Source organism: Brachyhypopomus gauderio, chromosome 14, assembly GCF_052324685.1.
Source record: "Brachyhypopomus gauderio isolate BG-103 chromosome 14, BGAUD_0.2, whole genome shotgun sequence".
Lineage (NCBI taxonomy): Eukaryota > Metazoa > Chordata > Actinopteri > Gymnotiformes > Hypopomidae > Brachyhypopomus > Brachyhypopomus gauderio.
Genome location: NC_135224.1, coordinates 19,001,311 through 19,020,928, shown reverse-complemented (window position 1 = coordinate 19,020,928; position 19,618 = coordinate 19,001,311). Strand labels below are relative to the sequence as shown.

The following is a 19,618-nucleotide window of genomic DNA, read 5'->3' as shown; positions in this document are numbered from 1 at the left end:
CCCAGAAACAACAACTACGCTTAATAATGGAGCACGCCACTGGCTTTGGGAGGTATCTGCCCACGTACAGGCACACCAGAGAATGAAACAATGCGCCGGTTTGTGGAACTGTCTGAGTCCTTAGTGTAGGTTTCATGTAGTTACGTAGTGAGACCGGTTCTGTTGGTATGGCGATAACATGCAGGGGTTTAAAGTAGAGAGTGCTAGTGTTAATTCATTCATATTAAGAGTTAGACTGCAGGTTTATTAGAAATGTTTTAATTTTAGAATCCATCGCCATATCACCATACCATTACCACACCACTATTACTACACCACCATACCACACCCACACCACTATTACTACACCACCATACTACACCCACACCACTATTACACCACCACCACACTACACCCACACCACTGTTACTACACCACCATACCACACCCACACCACTATTACTACACCACCATACCACACTCACACCACTATTACACAACCACCATACCACACCCACACCACTATTACTACACCACCATACCACACCCACACCACTATTACTACACCACCATACCACACTCACACCACTATTACACACCCACCATACCACACCCACACCACTATTACTACACCACCATACCGCACCCACACCACTATTACACCCCCACCACACCCACACCACTATTACTACACCACCATACTACACCACTATTACTACACCACCATACCACACCCACACCACTATTACTACACCACCACACCACTATTACTACACCACCATACCACACCCACACCACTATTACTACACCACCATACTACACCCACACCACTATTACACCCCCACCACACCACACCCACACCACTATTACACCACTGCCATACTACACCCACACCACTATTACTACACCACTATTACTACACCACCACACCGCACCCACACCACTATTACACCACCACCACACCACACCACTATTACTACACCACCATACTACACCCACACCACTATTACACCACCACCACACTACTATTACTACACCACCATACTACACCCACACCACTATTACACCACCACCACACCCACACCACTATTACTACACCACCATACCACAGTGGATGATTGGATGTATCTTGACCAGCTGTGTCAACGCACCATTAGTTCATGAATGCAAAGTTAACAGAAAGGTCTAGAAATGATTCTAGACTCACATGTGGTTTTTGTGTCTGCTGATCAATAGCATGAGGAGTAGAGCTGTCAGTAGCAGTGGAGAAGACCACCATGAGGGTCATGAAATAAGAATTAATCAGTGGTGCACACTGCTAAAGCATTAGGTACAGTCCTGGAGCAAGACTGGTGATCTTCGCAGATGATGGAGGACCACAACGACCACAAAGACCACAATGACCACAATGACCACAACGACCACAATGATCATAATGACCACAACGATCACAATGACCACAATGACCACAACGACCACAACGATCACAATGACCACAATGACCACAATGACCACAATGACCACAACGATCACAATGATCACAATGATCACAATGACCACAATGACCACAACGACCACAATGACCACAATGACCACAACGACCACAACGACCACAATGACCACAATGACCACAATGACCACAACGACCACAATGACCACAACGACTACAACGACCACAACGACCACAATGCTTTTAGTCATGAAGAAAAGTGCGCCCAACAAATCTAGAAGACTTCACAGCCAGCGACGTGTTGAAGACGATCATGCAGAGAAGCAGCAGTGTGCTCTCACTGTTACGGGTCTGACACGCCCTGGAAGACATGCGTCTGATGGGCAGACGGGTGCACCAACCTTGTAGAGTAATGACAGGAGCAAATTGTGGGAAAAGTGAACTGATTATGATCCCAGGAAAACGGTCTCCTGATCTGTGAACCTCAGCAGTTTGAGAAAGCGTGGGTAACAGAGACGTTGGCTTGATATCTCTATCCAGTCAAATGCCTTAAATCTCAATGGGTGGCACTTTACAGCAAGACACGATCCATACTAGTAGCTCTTGAGTATATCAACTCGGAATGGCTATTTTCACTACTTTAACAGAACACCGAAATGTTCTTTTATGAGGCAGCATAGTACTACAGCTCGTGGGCTTGTCCCCAGGTAATGGTGTGGGAGGTTCTCTACCATGGACGCCAATGCTGCTGACGCAATTGCCTGCTTGCCTGAGAGCAGGGAGGCGGGGCCGACGCATACCCTCAAACCCTGGCTCCGCCTCCTTCCAGTTTGTGTGGGGACGCCCAGTGGGAATAAGATATCACCGTCCCTGTTTGTATTCATTTGGCCGGGGCCACCCGCTGAAACATTAATGCGTGTCTCCGTTCCGTCGAGGCAGGGGTCCCTGCTGTCCAGCCGACAGCACAGATTGCACTTTACTCACGAGAGAGACGGGGAAAGAGAGAAAGAGAAGGAGATGAAAAGAGGAAAGAAACAGGGGGGAAAGGGATGGAGAGGTGTCCTTTGTAGCCCCATTCTCCTGCTGTCTCTCTCTTACACACTCTTTCATTCTTTCTCCCTCTGTTTCTGTTCCTCTCTCCCTCTCTCTCTCTCTCTCTCTCTCTCTCTCTCCGTCCCTCTTGCGCTCTCTATCTCTGTCTGTCAATGGTACTGTCACTGAACTAAGCCTTGTGAGATTAAGTCTGGGCTGACTACAGACTGCCACTGGAACACCCACCAGGGGCTACAGGATGAGAACACCAGCACGGGGAGATCAATACAATGAGCGAACCGGAGAGCAAAATGGGGCTGAGGGAGGAGGTGGAGAGGGGGGGAGGAGACCGGAGGAGGAGTGGGAGAACCGGAGGAGGGTGTCGGGGGGGGGGGGGGGGGGGGACCGGAGGAGGGGGAAGAGAGCAGAGAAGGAGGGAGCACAGAGCTGGAGACGGATACACTGACACAGAGTGTGTGCGTGTGTGTGTGTGTGTGAGAGAGAGAGAGAGAGAGAGAGAGAGTGAGAGGGAAGGAGAGACGGGGGAGAGAGACAGAGAGGGAGAGAGAGAGAGAGCGAGAGTGAGAGGGAAGGAGAGAGGGGGAGAGAGAGAGGGAGAGAGAGAGGGGAGAGAGAGAAACAGAGAGGGAGGGAGAGAGAGAGAGAGAGAGAGAAGGAGAAGGAGAGAAGGTCCACAGCTACCACACTGTAGGCGCGACAGGCAGCTGAGAGGAGCTCCCGTCTAAACGGTGACAGTGACAGCCCACATAGCACTCGGCCAACAGATCGATACGGCATCACCAAAACGCCCAACCCACAGGCTTTTTTTAGCAGGGGGATCGGCACTGAGAAGCGGTCACACAGCTGTGAAGATCCACAGAGAAGCCTGACATCGTTAACTGGGCTTCTCTAACTAGGTAAGTTCTGCTGCTGGCTAACGTTACTTCTCAATGGGCTTATTTAACGGCTCCTGGATCAGGTGTGTTGGCGTGACAGGGAGAAGGGGCAGCGGTTATTGAGAGTGTCAGGTAAATGAATTGGTTTGTGCACTCTGCATCAGTCAAAACGTTATCGCACTCAACACTCAGAGTCTCCTGCTGTCAGGGACGGCTGATCCCACATCAGGGACCATGCTGAATCTGGGACGTCATTCTGAATGAATGCTCCATCATTTCTAGTATTATTTCTAAGATCAATATTACATTGTTAAATACAAATTGGTTTTTTTTCTGTAATTCTTGAAGGTAATTCATGAATGTAGAAAAGTATTATAAATTGGACCTGTTATTATAATTTTTTTTGCAATGAACTAATGTCATTTTTGAACAAAATAATCCCTAAAATGTTATTGCTTGCACAATAATTGACTGATAATTGTCTGTGGAAAACAGAATGTGATTGACTAATTTTGCAATAATTAATAAGCACTGCTTTTAATTGCACTGTGGTCGGATTTTATTAGAAGATTATGCACTTTTCTAATGCTGAACTTTTTCTGAAATAACATGTGTTGTCATTATGCACCGCATTGGTTCTAGCGTTCTTAGATTCCCACTTAAGAGCTACGTTGCAAAGGGAACCCAAGACACTTCACCAGTTTACATGTATATGTGTTGTCATTTTGATACAGTGGTTCTCAGTCCTGCTGAAATGCTGCTTGAGCGCAAACAGTGATGATTGCATTTACATTCCTTTCTTCTCCATATTAAAGATTACTTTTGTTCAAGCTAAAATATGCGCTAACCCGTTAACTCAAATGCGGCCGTAATGCTGTCTGGGCTTCCGTTCCTGCCCAACTCGACAGATTTGATACATGCTATAGAATAATGGAAAAAGAATAAGCAGACTAGATCATCAAAGCTTCGTTCTTCGTGTAATTAAGACGCATCAGGAGACAGGTTTAGCTGGAATGGTGCTTCTGTAATGCATGTGCTTGTACATATGGGTGGTTTGAGGTGTGTGATTTGGTGTGTCCTCGTGGAGGTGGAATACCCCGTCTGCTGGGTGAAGGGCAGGAGGAGGCGTTCGGGCGCGGTGGACGCTGCCATCGGGTTTGGTGACAGAACCAGCCCGCTGAAAACGCAGCAGCCTCCAAGTCCCCAGTGCCAGAAAATATCCAATTGCCTCTGTGCCAAGTTTATATTCAACATTTCACGAGTTTAATACCAAGTGCACAAAACCTGAAATCGAGCTCTTATTGTTCTGTGCATTGGGAAAATCTCCTGTCTGCACTGCTGGAGATGTCGTTCCTGTCCAGTAAGGGTGGTGCAACTGGAACACTGCTCAGAACGTCTTTGGAATGTCTTTAGGACATCTTTAGAATGTCTTCAGGACATCTTTAGAATGTCTTTAGGACATCTTTAGGATGTCTTTAGGACATCTTTAGAATGTCTTCAGGACATCTTTAGAATGTCTTTGGGACATCTTTAGAATGCCTTTAGGACATCTTTAGAATGTCTGTAGGACATCTTTAGGATGTCTTTAGGACATCTTTAGGACATATTTAAAATGTCTTTGGGACATATTTAGGATGTATTTAGGACATATTTAGAATGTCTTTAGGATGTCTTTAGGACATCTTTAGAATGCCTTTATTTCTTAAAAGTCAGCATTTCTAAGGTCTCATTTTGACCTATTTTATTTTATTTTATCATATTTCTGAAAGCAAATTTCTTTCAAGCTCTGCTAGTGTATGAGAGTCAGTTCTTCCTCATGGCAGGGAGGTGTTCTGAAGGATATTGTCATATTTTTAAAGTGTCTAATTTGTCATAGTCAGATGACGTTGGCCATGAGAACAGGGCTGGATATTGGCATGATATTATACAATGTCCCATGGCCTGGACCAGAGAGTGTGAGATGTCCTTACCACGGACTCTGCTGCCATATAAATCACAGCAGCTCTGCTGCAGGAGTCTTTTCTCCTACCTGCTGCTGTTGTACGGCTCCTCGTCCCTGAGTGAGCACACCGCTCCAGGCTGGGCTGTAATCTCTCCGTGGGTGGATCACACCTTTCTGTGCCTCTCCCGCCCTCTCCACGTCCCTGTTCCTGTGGCATTAGTCTTAGGCTTGAATTCAGCGTGCTTCCTAGCATCTGAGAGGCCAGATAACATTGAGCGTCTCCCCGCTGGGAGGCACCCCTAACCATTACGAGCGCCTCCATTCAGAAAGCTCTCTCACAGACACCATGAAATGTATGCAAAGGCAGATCAATAATGCGGCAGACGGACATTGGACGTCAAAAAAAAAAAAGCCAGTCGGGCTGAAACAGTGAACGTGGTGTTCAGTGCCGTGCGGACACAGTGCAGTGGTGCTGGACACACACAGATGAGCTTCACTGGGTTAGTGGAGAAAGAGCCTGGATACTATCTTAAAGCTGCAAGCATACCCATATATACTACAGCTACAGCCACATACCCAAATATACTACAGTTACAGCCACACATACCCATATATACTACAGCTACAGCAACATACCCAGTTATACTACAGCTACAGCCACATACCCATTAGGCCTGTGTTGAAAAAATCGATTTTCCGATTCAGAATCGATTCGCATATGATGATCTGATAATCGATTCGTACGTCCAAAGATCGATTTTTTAGTGAACTTTTACCCCCGCCTCGTCACTGAATTCACGCAGGCGCGCTCGGTCTAACTAACAGTAAAACAACATGGCGTCGGACAGTGACGGTAACGACGATAGTCAAATCGGCAATCTAAAAACAGAAGGACAGTTTGTCCAGTGTCAGTGACTATTTACAGTTAGTCCATGTCACTGACAGTTTACCCAGTGTTTTTACAGTTTAAAAAAGTTGGAAATGTTCTTGTAACGTTGGGCGCAAGGCGATGGACACAGAATCCTTTGCACTTTCCAAATCGTTACGTTTATTACATTTACCGAAGCGCAGACAGCGCACATAAAACATGTTTACATAGAACATGTGTGACTCAAACAAGACGAGCACAGGACGCTGCGCGAACGCACATTAAATAGACAAACCACACAAACCCCCAGTGATGACGAGACGAGCCACAGGTGAGACCAGTGACTGTATATACGGTCTCTGGGTGAGACGGATTATCACAAGACGCACCCGCACCCACAGAGACGACAGACGATTAGACGCAGACAACGTTAACACACGCCCAACAGGGAGGGGTCGGGGACCGTAACGTGACAGTTCTGTTCTTATATTCGCACTTTAAAGAAAAATACACGTTTACATTTTATACTTTCAGTTTATTAAGTGTGAGCACTTTTAAAATAAAAATGCATTTGTTAGCAACAGCTTTTGGGTGAATTCTTAATTATTTCAATCATAATAATAATGCACTGGTTAGTGTCCCAGTAGGAGTCCACTGTTGCAGATATAGACACCTCAAAGATGTCCTCTGTTTATTGTCCTGGATTACCTTTCTTGAAGGTAGATTTGTGATGACCCTTTTCACCAGTCTTCCAGCCATCAGTAACTACCAACTACCAGTAACTATTTGCTGATTAATATCGATATAATACTAGTTTTAACATGTTGCTTCTGTACATAGTCAGGAAACAGCTCAAATACATTTTTAATAACACTAAACCCCGAATTGGATCGGATCGAATCGATTAAATCGGATTAAATCGAAATAAATCGATTCTTAATCTTCAGAATCGGAATCGAATCGATTCTTGGAATTTGAATCGATACCCAGCCCTAATACCCATATATACTACAGTTACAGCCACATACCTATTTATACTACATCTACAGCTACACATTCATATATACTACAGCTACAGCCACAAACCCATATATACTACAGCTACAGCCACATACCCATTTATACTACAGCTACAGCCACATACCCATTTATACTACAGCTACAGCCACATACCCATATATACTAAAGCTACAGCCACATACCCATTTATACTACAGTTACAGCCACATACCCATATATACTACAGCTACAGCCACATACCCATATATACTACAGTTACAGCCACATACCCATATATACTACAGCTACAGCCACATACCTATTTATACTACATCTACAGCCACATACTCATATATACTACAGCTACAGCCACATACCCATATATACTACAGCTACAGCCACATACCTATTTATACTACATCTACAGCCACATACTCATATATACTACAGCTACAGCCACATACCCATATATACTACAGTTACAGCCACACATACCCATATATACTACAGCTACAGCCACATATCCAGTTATACTACAGTTACAGCCACATACCCTTATATACTACAGCTACAGCCACATACCCATATATACTACAGTTACAGCCACATACCCATATATACTACAGTTACAGCCACATACCCATATATACTACAGCTACAGCCACATACCCATATATACTAAAGCTACAGCCACATACCTTTGTGCTGCTGGTCATTCAAATATCAGTTTGGATATCATGGCGACTGATACTGGTACAAACACAACAGTCTCTCCTGGGCTGTGTCCTGTCTCCCAGTACGTGATCTTTACATTTATTTCCCCTCTGAGTGAATAATTCAAACATAACCCAGTGCAGCAAAGCAACAAATGTGTAAAAGGCAATTAATAATTTACACAATATTTTGGTTTGAGGGACTCTCCTCTCTATGGTAGCAGCAGTGACAGCTTCACCAAAGCTTCTCCGTTTAGTGCTACAGCAAGGCTGAGGTCATTAAGCTGACCCTCACATTCCGGGCAGAGACCAGCGGCTCTTAAAAAGAGATCTGGTATCTGGATATGGGTGGTCACAGACCAATGTCACGCTAATGAAAGTGCTAAAATGGCTAACCGTCCCCTTCTACGTTGGCCGCGCCTGGAGAATTGGCATCTGTACTCGCAACCTTACATTGGCCTCTATTAATATTTCCATGGAGTTAAATCCGGGTTTGTTTGATGGGTCCAGTAATGAGAGTTCTGCATTTCCAGCTTCTGGCTCCTGTGAATAAGATGACATGTATCTCATTCGATCTCGTTACAAGGTGTGTGTGTGTGCGTGTGCGTGTGTGTGTGTGTGTGTGTGGATCCAAGGACAGGTGTTTTGTACATGTGCAGGAGAATCATGCGCCTCACGAGCAGGTTTCTGCCGGTGTGCTCCGTGTGAGGCAGCAGCAGGTTCTGTAACGGGTCCAATCTCCCTGATAAATGCTGCGTTGGCTTGGAAGTGAGTGTGAAGCCCAGCGCCGGGCTCAGGCGTGAGGGGGGAGGGGGGGGCGCGGAGCCCCTCAAATCCATGTGCTGTGCTTGCATACCACCCTGCCTCCACCTATTCATCACCCCATCCATCCACCCACTGTTCTTGATACAATTTGACTGCAATTAACCCCCTACGCTGCCTGCGATCATGGGGACTACCCTCTGCTTCCAGCAGGGGGAGCCGGAGAGCCCTTGCATTGCCACTTGTAAAGCTTGCTGTGTGCACATCTGCCTTCAGATGCTACTTCAAAACAATGGACTTTACAGTGCCCCAAAATGAGTCTGTCGGGCTTAGAAAGTCGACAGTGCCTGTTCTGATGGGCGGTCCAACTCTGCACCGGCTGCAGAGCGGAACTTGTGTTCAATGCCACTTTGTTTGGCGTCAGTAGAGCCGTTACAGCCAACTCATAAGAAACATTATGCGTGGCGACGTTAGTAACAAGTCAGTATTTTGTGGTTTGTGTGCATTTGTGCGCGTGCCTTTGTGCGCGTGGGTGGGTGTGAGAGAGGGAACGGGGCAGTGGAACTGCCAAAGCGCGAGCCGTTGCCTGATAACGGGAGATAAATTTCAAACTGTCCACAGTTTGAAAAGCGTTGCTGAGCAGAGGAAATCAACAATCAATGAGGGGGCAGAAAAAGCAAAGTTATATACTACTCAGTGACAACGAACGTTTGTCTTATCGGCTATCGTCTGATCAGGCTCGGGGCTAACCGGCCGATTGATTGCTCTATAAAGCTGTAGGTATGGAGGAAATGAATAAATCAAAAGAGATTTACAGACATCCAGACAAACAGTCAGGGATTATTTCAGAACCTCTTGGGATGCGACGCGCAATTGTTTATCTGAAATTAAAATAATAGACGGCAAGGCCGTTGCACTGAGGTGAGAGGCGGGGCCAAAGACCGGGCTCGGTTGACTGACAGGTCAGATAAACCCAGAGGGCGGTGTCATTTCTAGGTGCTCTGCGGGCACCTGCCAGTGCAGTAAAGCCCCGCCCATCACGCGTCCATCACCTGTCAGAGCCGAAGCTCTTCACGGCACGCGCGAATTCCTCAACGCTGCCGCCATGAATGCTAAACTGCGCGGGAAAGGTTCTGCTCCATTTCAGGCGCCCTTGAAATAAAACGTACTTAAATGGATTCTCTCATGATTGGTAGCGCGGGTGAAGGGTTTAGTGCTTCCAAACCCCAGGCGCTTGCGGGCTGATCTAAAGGTGAAGCTGATGAATCTCAAAGGGAACCAGGGAGTTTTCTCTGTCTCACGCAGGCGCGCTTTAAATCCGGCTTTACGAGACGTTTCTCTCTCTCTCAGAGATACGCTACACCGTTGCTTTCACCGACGTCCCACCGCACAGAGCATCCGACCACAATGCCAGAGGAGCTCCTGATTCTCAACAGTACCTCATGGACGCTTTTTTCCCCCCTTCCACCACCTCGCTTTAAATACCAGGCCAGAAGCTTGACTGCATGTTCGCTGGACCTTTCCGCCGCGTGGCAGTTCCGGAGAGGCTGCGGTTTAAAGTTCGGCCTCGGAGGCCCAGTGGTGCCTGCGATCGGCTGCTTTAAATGCAGAGCTGTCATGTCAGCGGGGCCGAGAGAAGAAGGAGCTGAGCGTGTTTATAAAACGCCTGGACTCCTGCTTTTCACACCTTGCCTGCGACATGCTGTCAGGTCTACGCGCCGGTCTACTGACACAACACTGAGGCCATTGTCTGAGGCGTCCACATTTGCACCAACCAATCAGGACTGTGGCAGGTTAAGCTCCCATTAATTCATGTGTGATTAAGGAGTGAAACAATTATTTGGTCTAGTGAAGATTCCATCTGTCTGCAATTAGAAGGAATTGTATCATTAACTTAATATGTTCTCTGTTGGCAATCTTTATTTCCTTCCCCTCAGCCCTAATGACTTCCATCGCCACAGATGTCACCTTAAAATGTCCTGATTTCGTTAATATATCTGCTAGGACCATGGGTATTTATCCCTTTTGATATAATGCTTTATGCTTCTAAATTAGTCCCAGGGGAAAATGTTCTCGTCGGTCGCTGTCCGAAACCCATAAAGCACACACGGTACAAACCAAGTTTGTCCACCCGGACACTGAAGGCCAGAAAGATGAGATGGACGTGGAAAAAAACGAAATGCTAACGTTTGAACACTTTCAATTCAGAGCCAATTAAAAGGGCTACATCCATTCAGACTAAAAAGATGCCTTGATACAAATTATTGTGTAGTGACTTCAGGGCAGTGGTAGTAATTACAGCAGTAGCACTAATTACATTCAGCCAATAATTAAACAAACACCATTGATTTCCCACCAAGAGAGCCCAAGAGTCGTAGCCTGATTCCCAAATACCCATCATCCATCTCTCCATTCTGCTTCTTCCTGCTTGCCCCGTGGCAATAGGCCAATCAGATAATTGCAATTTGTGAAATGAACAAGCAGTCAATTGTACTTAGATGACCGTCAGACTGCATCGATATTTTGTGTATAGCTGAAATCCATTTTTTCCTTCTCTTGTGTTAATTGACAGCCAGGATTGAATGGCTGTGCTTGGTTGTAAAACTGCAGTGTGCAGCAGTGTTTCACTAGCAAGCCTTTGTTGTGCGTGTGGGTCTTTAACTTGCTCCGACCCTCTTGAAGGTGCGAGGTTGCCTCATGTTGGACTTCCAGCAGTAAGTTCTGCCCATCTGTGCAGACAGATGGATGATCCTCCCACGTACTAAAGCCAGCATCACTCAGCAGACTGAACCCAGACAGATCTATCTATCTATCTATCTATCTATCTATCTATCTATCTATCTATCTATCTATCTATCTATCTATCTATCTATCTATCTATCTATCTATCTATCTATCTATCTATCTATCTATCGTGTTTATTGCAGTGATCCTTGAGAAGGTGCTTTGAGATCAAACTGAGACCAGTCGCTGTTTTGTAAACCTGGAGATCTTCAGCTCTTCTGTGTGCTTCCACTAAGCAGTGTGGTGGTCCCACAACACTCCAACAACACTCCAACAACACTCCCATAACACTCCCATAACACTCCCACAACACTCCCACAACACTCCAACAACACTCCCATAACACTTCCACAACACTCCAACAACACTCCCATAGCACTCCCACAACACTCCTAGAACTCTCCCACAACACTCTTAACAACACTCCCACAACACTCCCATAACACTCCCATAACACTCCCACAACACTCCAACAACACTCCCATAACACTCCCACAACACTCCAACAACACTCCCATAGCACTCCCACAACACTCCCACAACACTCCTATAACTCTCCCACAACACTCTAACAACGCTCCCACAACACTCCAACAACACTCCCATAGCACTCCCACAACACTCCAACAACACTCCCACAACACTGCCACAACACTCCCACAACACTCCTACAACACACACACACACACACACACACACACACACACACACATACACACACACACACACACACACACACACACACACACACACACACACACACACACACACACACACACACGTCTTTCTGTCTAGCTATATTATGAAAACAGAAATTCAATTTATTTCTTTTTCTTTCATGCAGGTGAAATATTGTTAATGTTGACAAAAATAAGTTTAATTAAAATTAAACTTAAAAATAAGTTTAATACGCAGGATTTTTTTAAAGCAGTGAAAGAAAATTACATTTACAGCTCTCCGATCTGTAACCTTCCATTAATATGCAATGTTCAGTCTTTTTATTTTTTCATAACCGTAAAAGCAACATGCATGGTGCATCTCATCAAGTGTTGGTAATGTCCCGAAGCTTCACGGACGCACACACATGAGCAAAAAAGACCTCCAGCCTGATCAGCTTTTAGAAAACCCAGCCACGACCTCCGCCGTCGGAATTAATATTTCTCATTATTTGAGCCTGCCAGTCCGGCGAGGCTTCTTGCGGCCAGCAGCGTGTGTGTGTGTGTGTGTGTGTGTGTGTGTGTGTGTGTGTGTGTGTGTGTGCGTGCGCGCGTGTGTGTGTGTGTGTGTGTGTGTGTGGGCATGCACACGCATGCCTGTTACAGCAGACCAGCCTGTTATGAGAAGAACGACATTGAAACTGGCAAGGGGCTTTAGTTGTAATCAGGCCGTTTTGGGCAGACATTGAAGTCTCTGCCTTGGCATCTCTCTCTCTCTCTCTCTCTCTCTCTCTCCTGACAGCAGCTTGTGGGCTCCCGGAAAAAAACAGCTACTCCATTCGTTATATAGATTCGATGAATCGTTTATTTTTACGTGTCTTGGGAAAACAAAGAAAAAGGGCACTTCCTTGCATTATGTTTGATATTCACCTGACCTCAGTGGGTATCGACTTTGTGTAGCATTGCGGGACATGCGCTGAACAGGAAGGTGCTGCTTTGACCTTTAACAGCGTTCCACCCAGAGACACAGCATCGTGAGTCCTGCATGTCGAAGAGCATGGAGAAATTGTTGGGTGTTTAAGCAGGGTCTGCCAGCCCTGTCGTGGTTGAGACGTGTCCTTGTCTGCACCCAGTGGTCTGGGGTGTGTGTGCACCCTCACACAGCAGTAACGGCCAGCGAACGCACTGGACCGATTACCAGCCTTCATCCAAGCGGTGGTCCGTGTTCAACTCTCCGTCCCTGGTTCAGGAGGGCCCACAGTTCGAGCTGAGTGCACTGCCTAAGTAATTCCTCACATTTACAGCTGAAAGTGTTTTTGTTTGCTGAATGTGTGTGTTCCAACCAGGATCGTTCTTCCCATTGTGCAAATTGTGCAAGTATATTTCAGAATATTCCCCCACGGTTTCCCGTCGATCCTCACGGGCCGCTCCGTGAAGAATCAGCGCCAAGAGCTACGGAGAACTGGTGCGGTAACAAGATTTTGAAATCACCATTGCAAACGCGAGCAGACGTCTGTCTGTTCAGATATGTCAGAGCAGGATAGCAACCATTCTCCACAAAAGCCTAACTTACTCTGACTTACAAACTAAGATCCCCTTGAAGTTCAATTATACAAATCGGATTGGCACACTTCAAAGAGAGAAACGCGGGCTATGAAAAGAAAAAAACAAAGCAAACCACGAAAACAGGAAGCACAATGCCAGACTAAGGCGTGCTGGAGACGGTTGAACTTTTTGTCCTTTTAATTCACATCATTAAGAGTCTGAATACATTATGTGGCGTCGGTGTCGGTGAAACCCACTCACTGGTTTTCGCCACATGGCCCGTGAGTGCGGGCGCGCTGGAAAAGGATTACTTACGAACATTTTAGAGAAACGCGTGTCTGTGCTGGAGCACTCAAGCCTGAAATTGGGCAGAATCACATATTCAAGTGAACATGTTGGATCATGCACACCTACCGCCGGGCCACAGCAGAATCACCTTTCCTGTGTCCTTCGCCATTTTAATACGGCTACAAAAGCGGCCGTGGCGAGGAGATGCACGGGCGAGACGCTTCACGAGCTGTTCATTGTAAAGCAGCACAAAGGTCAACGCTTTTCAAATCAGACCATAATTTATTCGACATACATCTTTACGGCAGACGGACCACCGGTGTGAAGAGCACATTATGTTGAAAACGAGAGAGTGGACTGTGGAGATGAAAGAGGTAGGGGGCGCGTTAATGTCTTTTAAACCCTGTTCGGAAAGCTGACAAATCTGAATTTGCTGCATGGCGATGAAAATGGGAGCAGTGGTGTTGGAGTCCTGAGTCCTGAAACACCACTGAACACCGAAGAGTCTGTTCAGCACTTTTCCATTCCTAACTGTTGCATTTCCTCGCACATCCCCTCAGACTTTAAATTCACACTAGCGCAAAGTGCAGAGTATAAAGAACAGAAGTTGCGAGCAAAAATACACACTGGCCTGATTTATTTATTACTCCACGAGACTCAAATGAAATGGTGTTTGCAGTAAAAGAAATTGCGTGAATTTAAAAAGTTGCGATATTGTTGATAAGGATGTTTCAGATGAACAATACTCAGCTGGATTTTATGCAACCTTAATGCAACCTTATGTGACATGCTTAAAAATAGAGTTTGCAAATAAAGCGTCTCCACCTTCCACCCCCGCCGCTGTCTGGGCGGTGCGAATGTGACACGTTCTGCAGGGCGTCAGGAGCTAAAACCTCAGTTCCTGCTTTTGTTACTTTTTTACAAATCACACCTCTCTGATATTTGTTGTAGTTGTTGTTGTAGACTTACATTTGCCTGTAAAATAGTGGTATATTTTAAAATCTTATCAAATACAGCTATGAACATAATATTTCATCATGTTTGTAAGTCCATAATATGAATTACATGAACATAATTAGCTGCTGTGGCCCAGTGCCAGTTGTGGCTTTGAGCAGCACAGGTCACTGTGAGGAGATTTTTACTAATTTCACAGAAGGAGAAAAGACATAAAGACATGACAGTAAAGATATGAGAGAAGACAGTAAAGACATACTGTAGAATAAAGACCATTTGTAACAATGGTAAGAATGTTAAGAATGGTCAGAATGGTCAGAATGGTAAAAATGGTCAGAATGGTCAGAATGATGAGAATGTTAATGCTCCCTAATTGTTTGTGAAACTGTGGATTAACATTCTCTGCACGTGCGGCTAACGTTGCACATTCGAAAGCGTCAGTGATCGTGTTTCGTGGAGTACACTTCCAACTCTCATTACTTATTTACCTGTTCATTAATTTTCAGGCCAGTGATCCTGTTGCGTTCGGATTCTGGAAGAACAAATACAGTGACAGTTCCAGTGTGCGGTGTGTGACAGTGACAGGGGCATCTTCACTGTACAGACACATGTATCATGAATCTATAATTAGCTGTGAGCTTTTCGACATTTTGAAGTGCTCAGCGCCAGGCTAGTGGGCCTATTACGAGGTAGGAGGGAGAAGTTCTGTGCAAGCAATGGGATTCACCAGCAGTGTGACATCCAGAACCCCACAGGGATCTAATCACAAAGAAAATCTTTGTGTGAGTGTATAAAAAAAGCTAAAGATGTGGTCTTTTCAAGAGAACAGAGAGAGAAAGAGAGAGGGAAAGAGACGCACACAGAGACAGAGAGACAGAGACATACACACAGAGGGGAGAGAGAGATGAAGACAGATAGAGGGAGAGATAGATTGGGTAAATAGAACATTGAGGGTGCAGAAGTGACATGTGGCAGGTGCAGTATTAAATCTTTGCTCAGTGTTAGACCAACGGTCTTCTCAGTGCTCAGTGCTGTCTCACACTGTGCTTCTGTAAAACGGACACAAAGCCATAGAGTTCAGCTCTAAATGCAATCAAACGAGCATCAGTGTTTCGAATTTGACTGCTAGGCGGAGTTTAATGCCAGCTACTGAAAACAGAATTACAGAAACTGGATCAAACAGCGTTTACTGAGTCATGATTAGATCTCTGTCAACTATGTCACCACATACAGATATTCACAATCATGCTGTTATTTATACACATGAACAGCATCTAACTGCTGTTAGAGTCATTTACATAAGAGCTTGAAATAATGCTGTAGTTTGAAGGAATTCAAACATTCATTTGAACATTCACATTAAATCTATATTTCTCTAATTTGTCGTCGAGCTGTGAAGGAGGCTGGAATGGTACGTTTGCATAACTGTAGCTTTTCATTACCCGTGGGACTCCGAGTCTCTATTGGCTGAGGTGAGGAGGCAGACCCTGAGACAAAAGCCCCTGCCACAGTCTGCACCTGTGTGCGTACGCTCCCTGTTCCCGCACGCATCAAACGTTTCACCTCCACGACCCCTGGTGCCCTGATGGCACGGTTGCCAGGGTAACATCAGGCTGCCAGGCTTCAATGAAGGATAGCGGAGGTGGAGACGGTCTTGTGACATCACAATGCCCCTCCCCCTCCTCTCTGCGCCCCTCCCCCTCCTCTCAGTGCCCCTCCCCCTTTCCGCTGCACCCCTCCCCCTCTCCCCTCTGGCTATGACTACTATACTGGCTAGGGTGCATTCTAGTTGTAGATTGAGCACGTGTAAGTTGTTCTGGAGTAGAGTGACTGCTAAATGCCACATGTTTTAATGCAAATGTAAACACGCAAGTTATTTTCAGATGGAATTTGCTCAATAACCCATGGGTCTTTATCTCTCTGGAATCAAGTAGCCTTCTGAAAAAGTAAACAGTGTTTAAAAGGGCTACTTTTGATGAGACTCAGGTGTGCTTAATTACAATCGCAATTATCCACCGAATCACTGTGACTGCATCCTGCAGAAACCACGTTAGACATCACACCCACCGCCGTACCAATCAACTATGACATCATGCAAACCACGCTAGACATCACACCCACCGCTGTATCAATCAACTATGACATGCAAACCACGCTAGACATCACACCCACCGCTGTACCAATCCGCTATGACATCACACAGACCAAGTTAGCCATCGCACCCACCACCGTACCAATCGGCTATGACATCACACAAACCACGTTAGACATCGCACCCACCGCCGTACCAATCAGCTATGACATCACACAAACCACGTTAAGACATCGCACCCACCACCGTACCAATCAACTATGACATCACACAGACCACGTTAGACATCGCAACCACCGCCGTACCAATCAGCTATGATATCACACAGACCACGTTAGACATCGCACCCACCGCCGTACCAATCAGCTATGATATCACACAGACCACGTTAGACATCGCACCCACCGCCTTACCAATCAGCTATGATATCACACAGACCACACTAGACATCGCACACTCAAACTATGTAACCACTCAAATCATGTATATCCTCAGATAATATATTTATATATATGTTTTAAGCTGTTTTGAGAGCAGCTCAAACACAAGTCCAGAGGAGATGTTCTAGGGGCCTCTGCACTCTGATTGGTGTGTATCGAGCGTTCACACCGCACCACAACTACTACCTACGTCCCCGCCTGCTCTCAGAACCGCCGACTTCCATCACAGAGTAAACGCAGTCTCACCCAGACAACCCAGAGCCCACACTCTCATTTGAAGGGCTTGAATCATAGGCCCAGTTGTAATCACAGAAGCAGCTGTAACACAGAACAGAACAGGATCACTTCAAAAGCACGATCCAAAAAATGCTTGATGTCAAATCCAGGTTATTGGCCCTCTGTGTTCTGATTTGTTCCGGCACTAGGATTGCTGCTGACCACCCAGTGCGGCTGTACGACCCATTCAAGGGACTGTCTATCCTTTTCCACAGGAGTGCATCTATGTCTTTTTATTTATGCTCAAAAGCACATAAAGTCTCTGCCAGTAACAGTAACTGATCCACAGTCTTAATGTTGGGACTCAATGTATTTTATCATTCATATTTTATAAAACAAAAGCAAAAAATGACATTCCACTTATGTATTTGTTTATTCATTTGTTTGTTCATTCCATAACGTTCATGCAAACACTCTCTTGTAGTGGTAGTGATAATATTTTCTTTTGCATGTATTTTCTTTGTGTAGAAAATGGTTGACCACTGCAAAGTTAACCTCAGTACCACATGTACAAAGAACGATTCACGAGAAATGAAACAGAAAAACATATGACACCTTCATTTTGTGTCAGCTGCTGTTATCAACCTGTGGTTTCCTGACAGCCTAGCTCATTATCCAGAATGCCGAGGTGTACCATCAGAAAGCCCGGGGTGTACCATCAGAATGCCAGGGGTGTACCATCAGGCCCAAGGCAACTGTTTCCCTAGTCACACCTTACGAGCACACCTGTTACGCTTCACAGGCCTGGCAATCCAATGCCATTTAAGTGGTGATAAAACTGCATCCCTGAAGAACAGCACATGGCATTGTGGGTCGTGGGGACGAAGTCCTGGTCCCTGTTGCTGTGTTATGTCCCCTCTGCTCCCAGTAGCAGTGCCTGCTGTGTGCTTCACACCACGCTGGAGATATATGGGCGCGCTGAAAGCCACCTCAGCCCAAACGTCTCCTGAGGTCCAGCAGATGCGGCCGAAGCCTCTGCTTGGCGGGCAGGGTTAGGCAGGTGTGCTAGGTGTGTGTGTTAGGTGCACAGGGCTGTGTACATGTGTGTGAGTCAAATGTTATCAGTCTGCGGATGTAATTTCTCTGTCTTGGAATCATACAGCTGATCATATATCCCAGCACACCCACTGCCCCACAGTTACCCACCCCTACTGCCCCACAGTTACCCACCCCTACTGCCCCACAGTTACCCACCCCTACTGCCCCTCAGTTACCCACCCCTACTGCCCCACAGTTACCCACCCCTACTGCCCCACAGTTACCCACCCCTACTGCCCCACAGGTGCCCTCACTGCCCCACAATTACCACCGCCTCTCTCACCACCACCACCACCTCTCACCACCACCACCTCTCTCACCACTACCACCACCTCTCTCACCACTACCACCACCTCTCACCACCACCACCACCTCTCACCACCACCACCTCTCTCACCACCACCACCTCTCTCACCACTACCACCTCTCACCACCACCACCTCTCTCACCACTACCACCACCTCTCACCACTACCACCACCTCTCTCACCACCACCACCTCTCTCACCACTACCACCTCTCACCACCACCACCTCTCTCACCACTACCACCACCTCTCACCACTACCACCACCTCTCTCACCACCACCACCTCTCTCACCACTACCACCTCTCACCACCACCACCTCTCTCACCACTACCACCACCTCTCACCACTACCACCACCTCTCACCACCACCACCACCTCTCACCACCACCACCACCTCTCACCACCACCACCACCTCTCACTACCACCACCTCTCACCACCACCGCCTCTCTCACTACCACCACCACCTCTCACCACTACCACCACCTCTCTCACCACCACCACCTCTCTCACCACTACCACCTCTCACCACCACCACCTCTCTCACCACTACCACCACCTCTCACCACTACCACCACCTCTCTCACCACCACCACC

The 19,618-nt window shown here is 46.5% G+C and overlaps 1 protein-coding gene across 4 annotated transcripts in view; it reads left to right on the top strand.

The window, feature by feature from the left end:
* Window positions 1-3,142: 3,142 nt before the first annotated feature.
* tnr (tenascin R (restrictin, janusin)) overlaps window positions 3,143-19,618 on the top strand; it is a 113,801-nt gene continuing 97,325 nt past the window's right edge. For all 4 annotated transcript variants that reach the window (XM_076972716.1, XM_076972717.1, XM_076972714.1 and 1 more), the window contains exon 1: window positions 3,143-3,378. The gene's annotated coding sequence lies outside the window, so the exon portion shown is untranslated. The remainder of the gene's footprint in view (window positions 3,379-19,618) is intronic.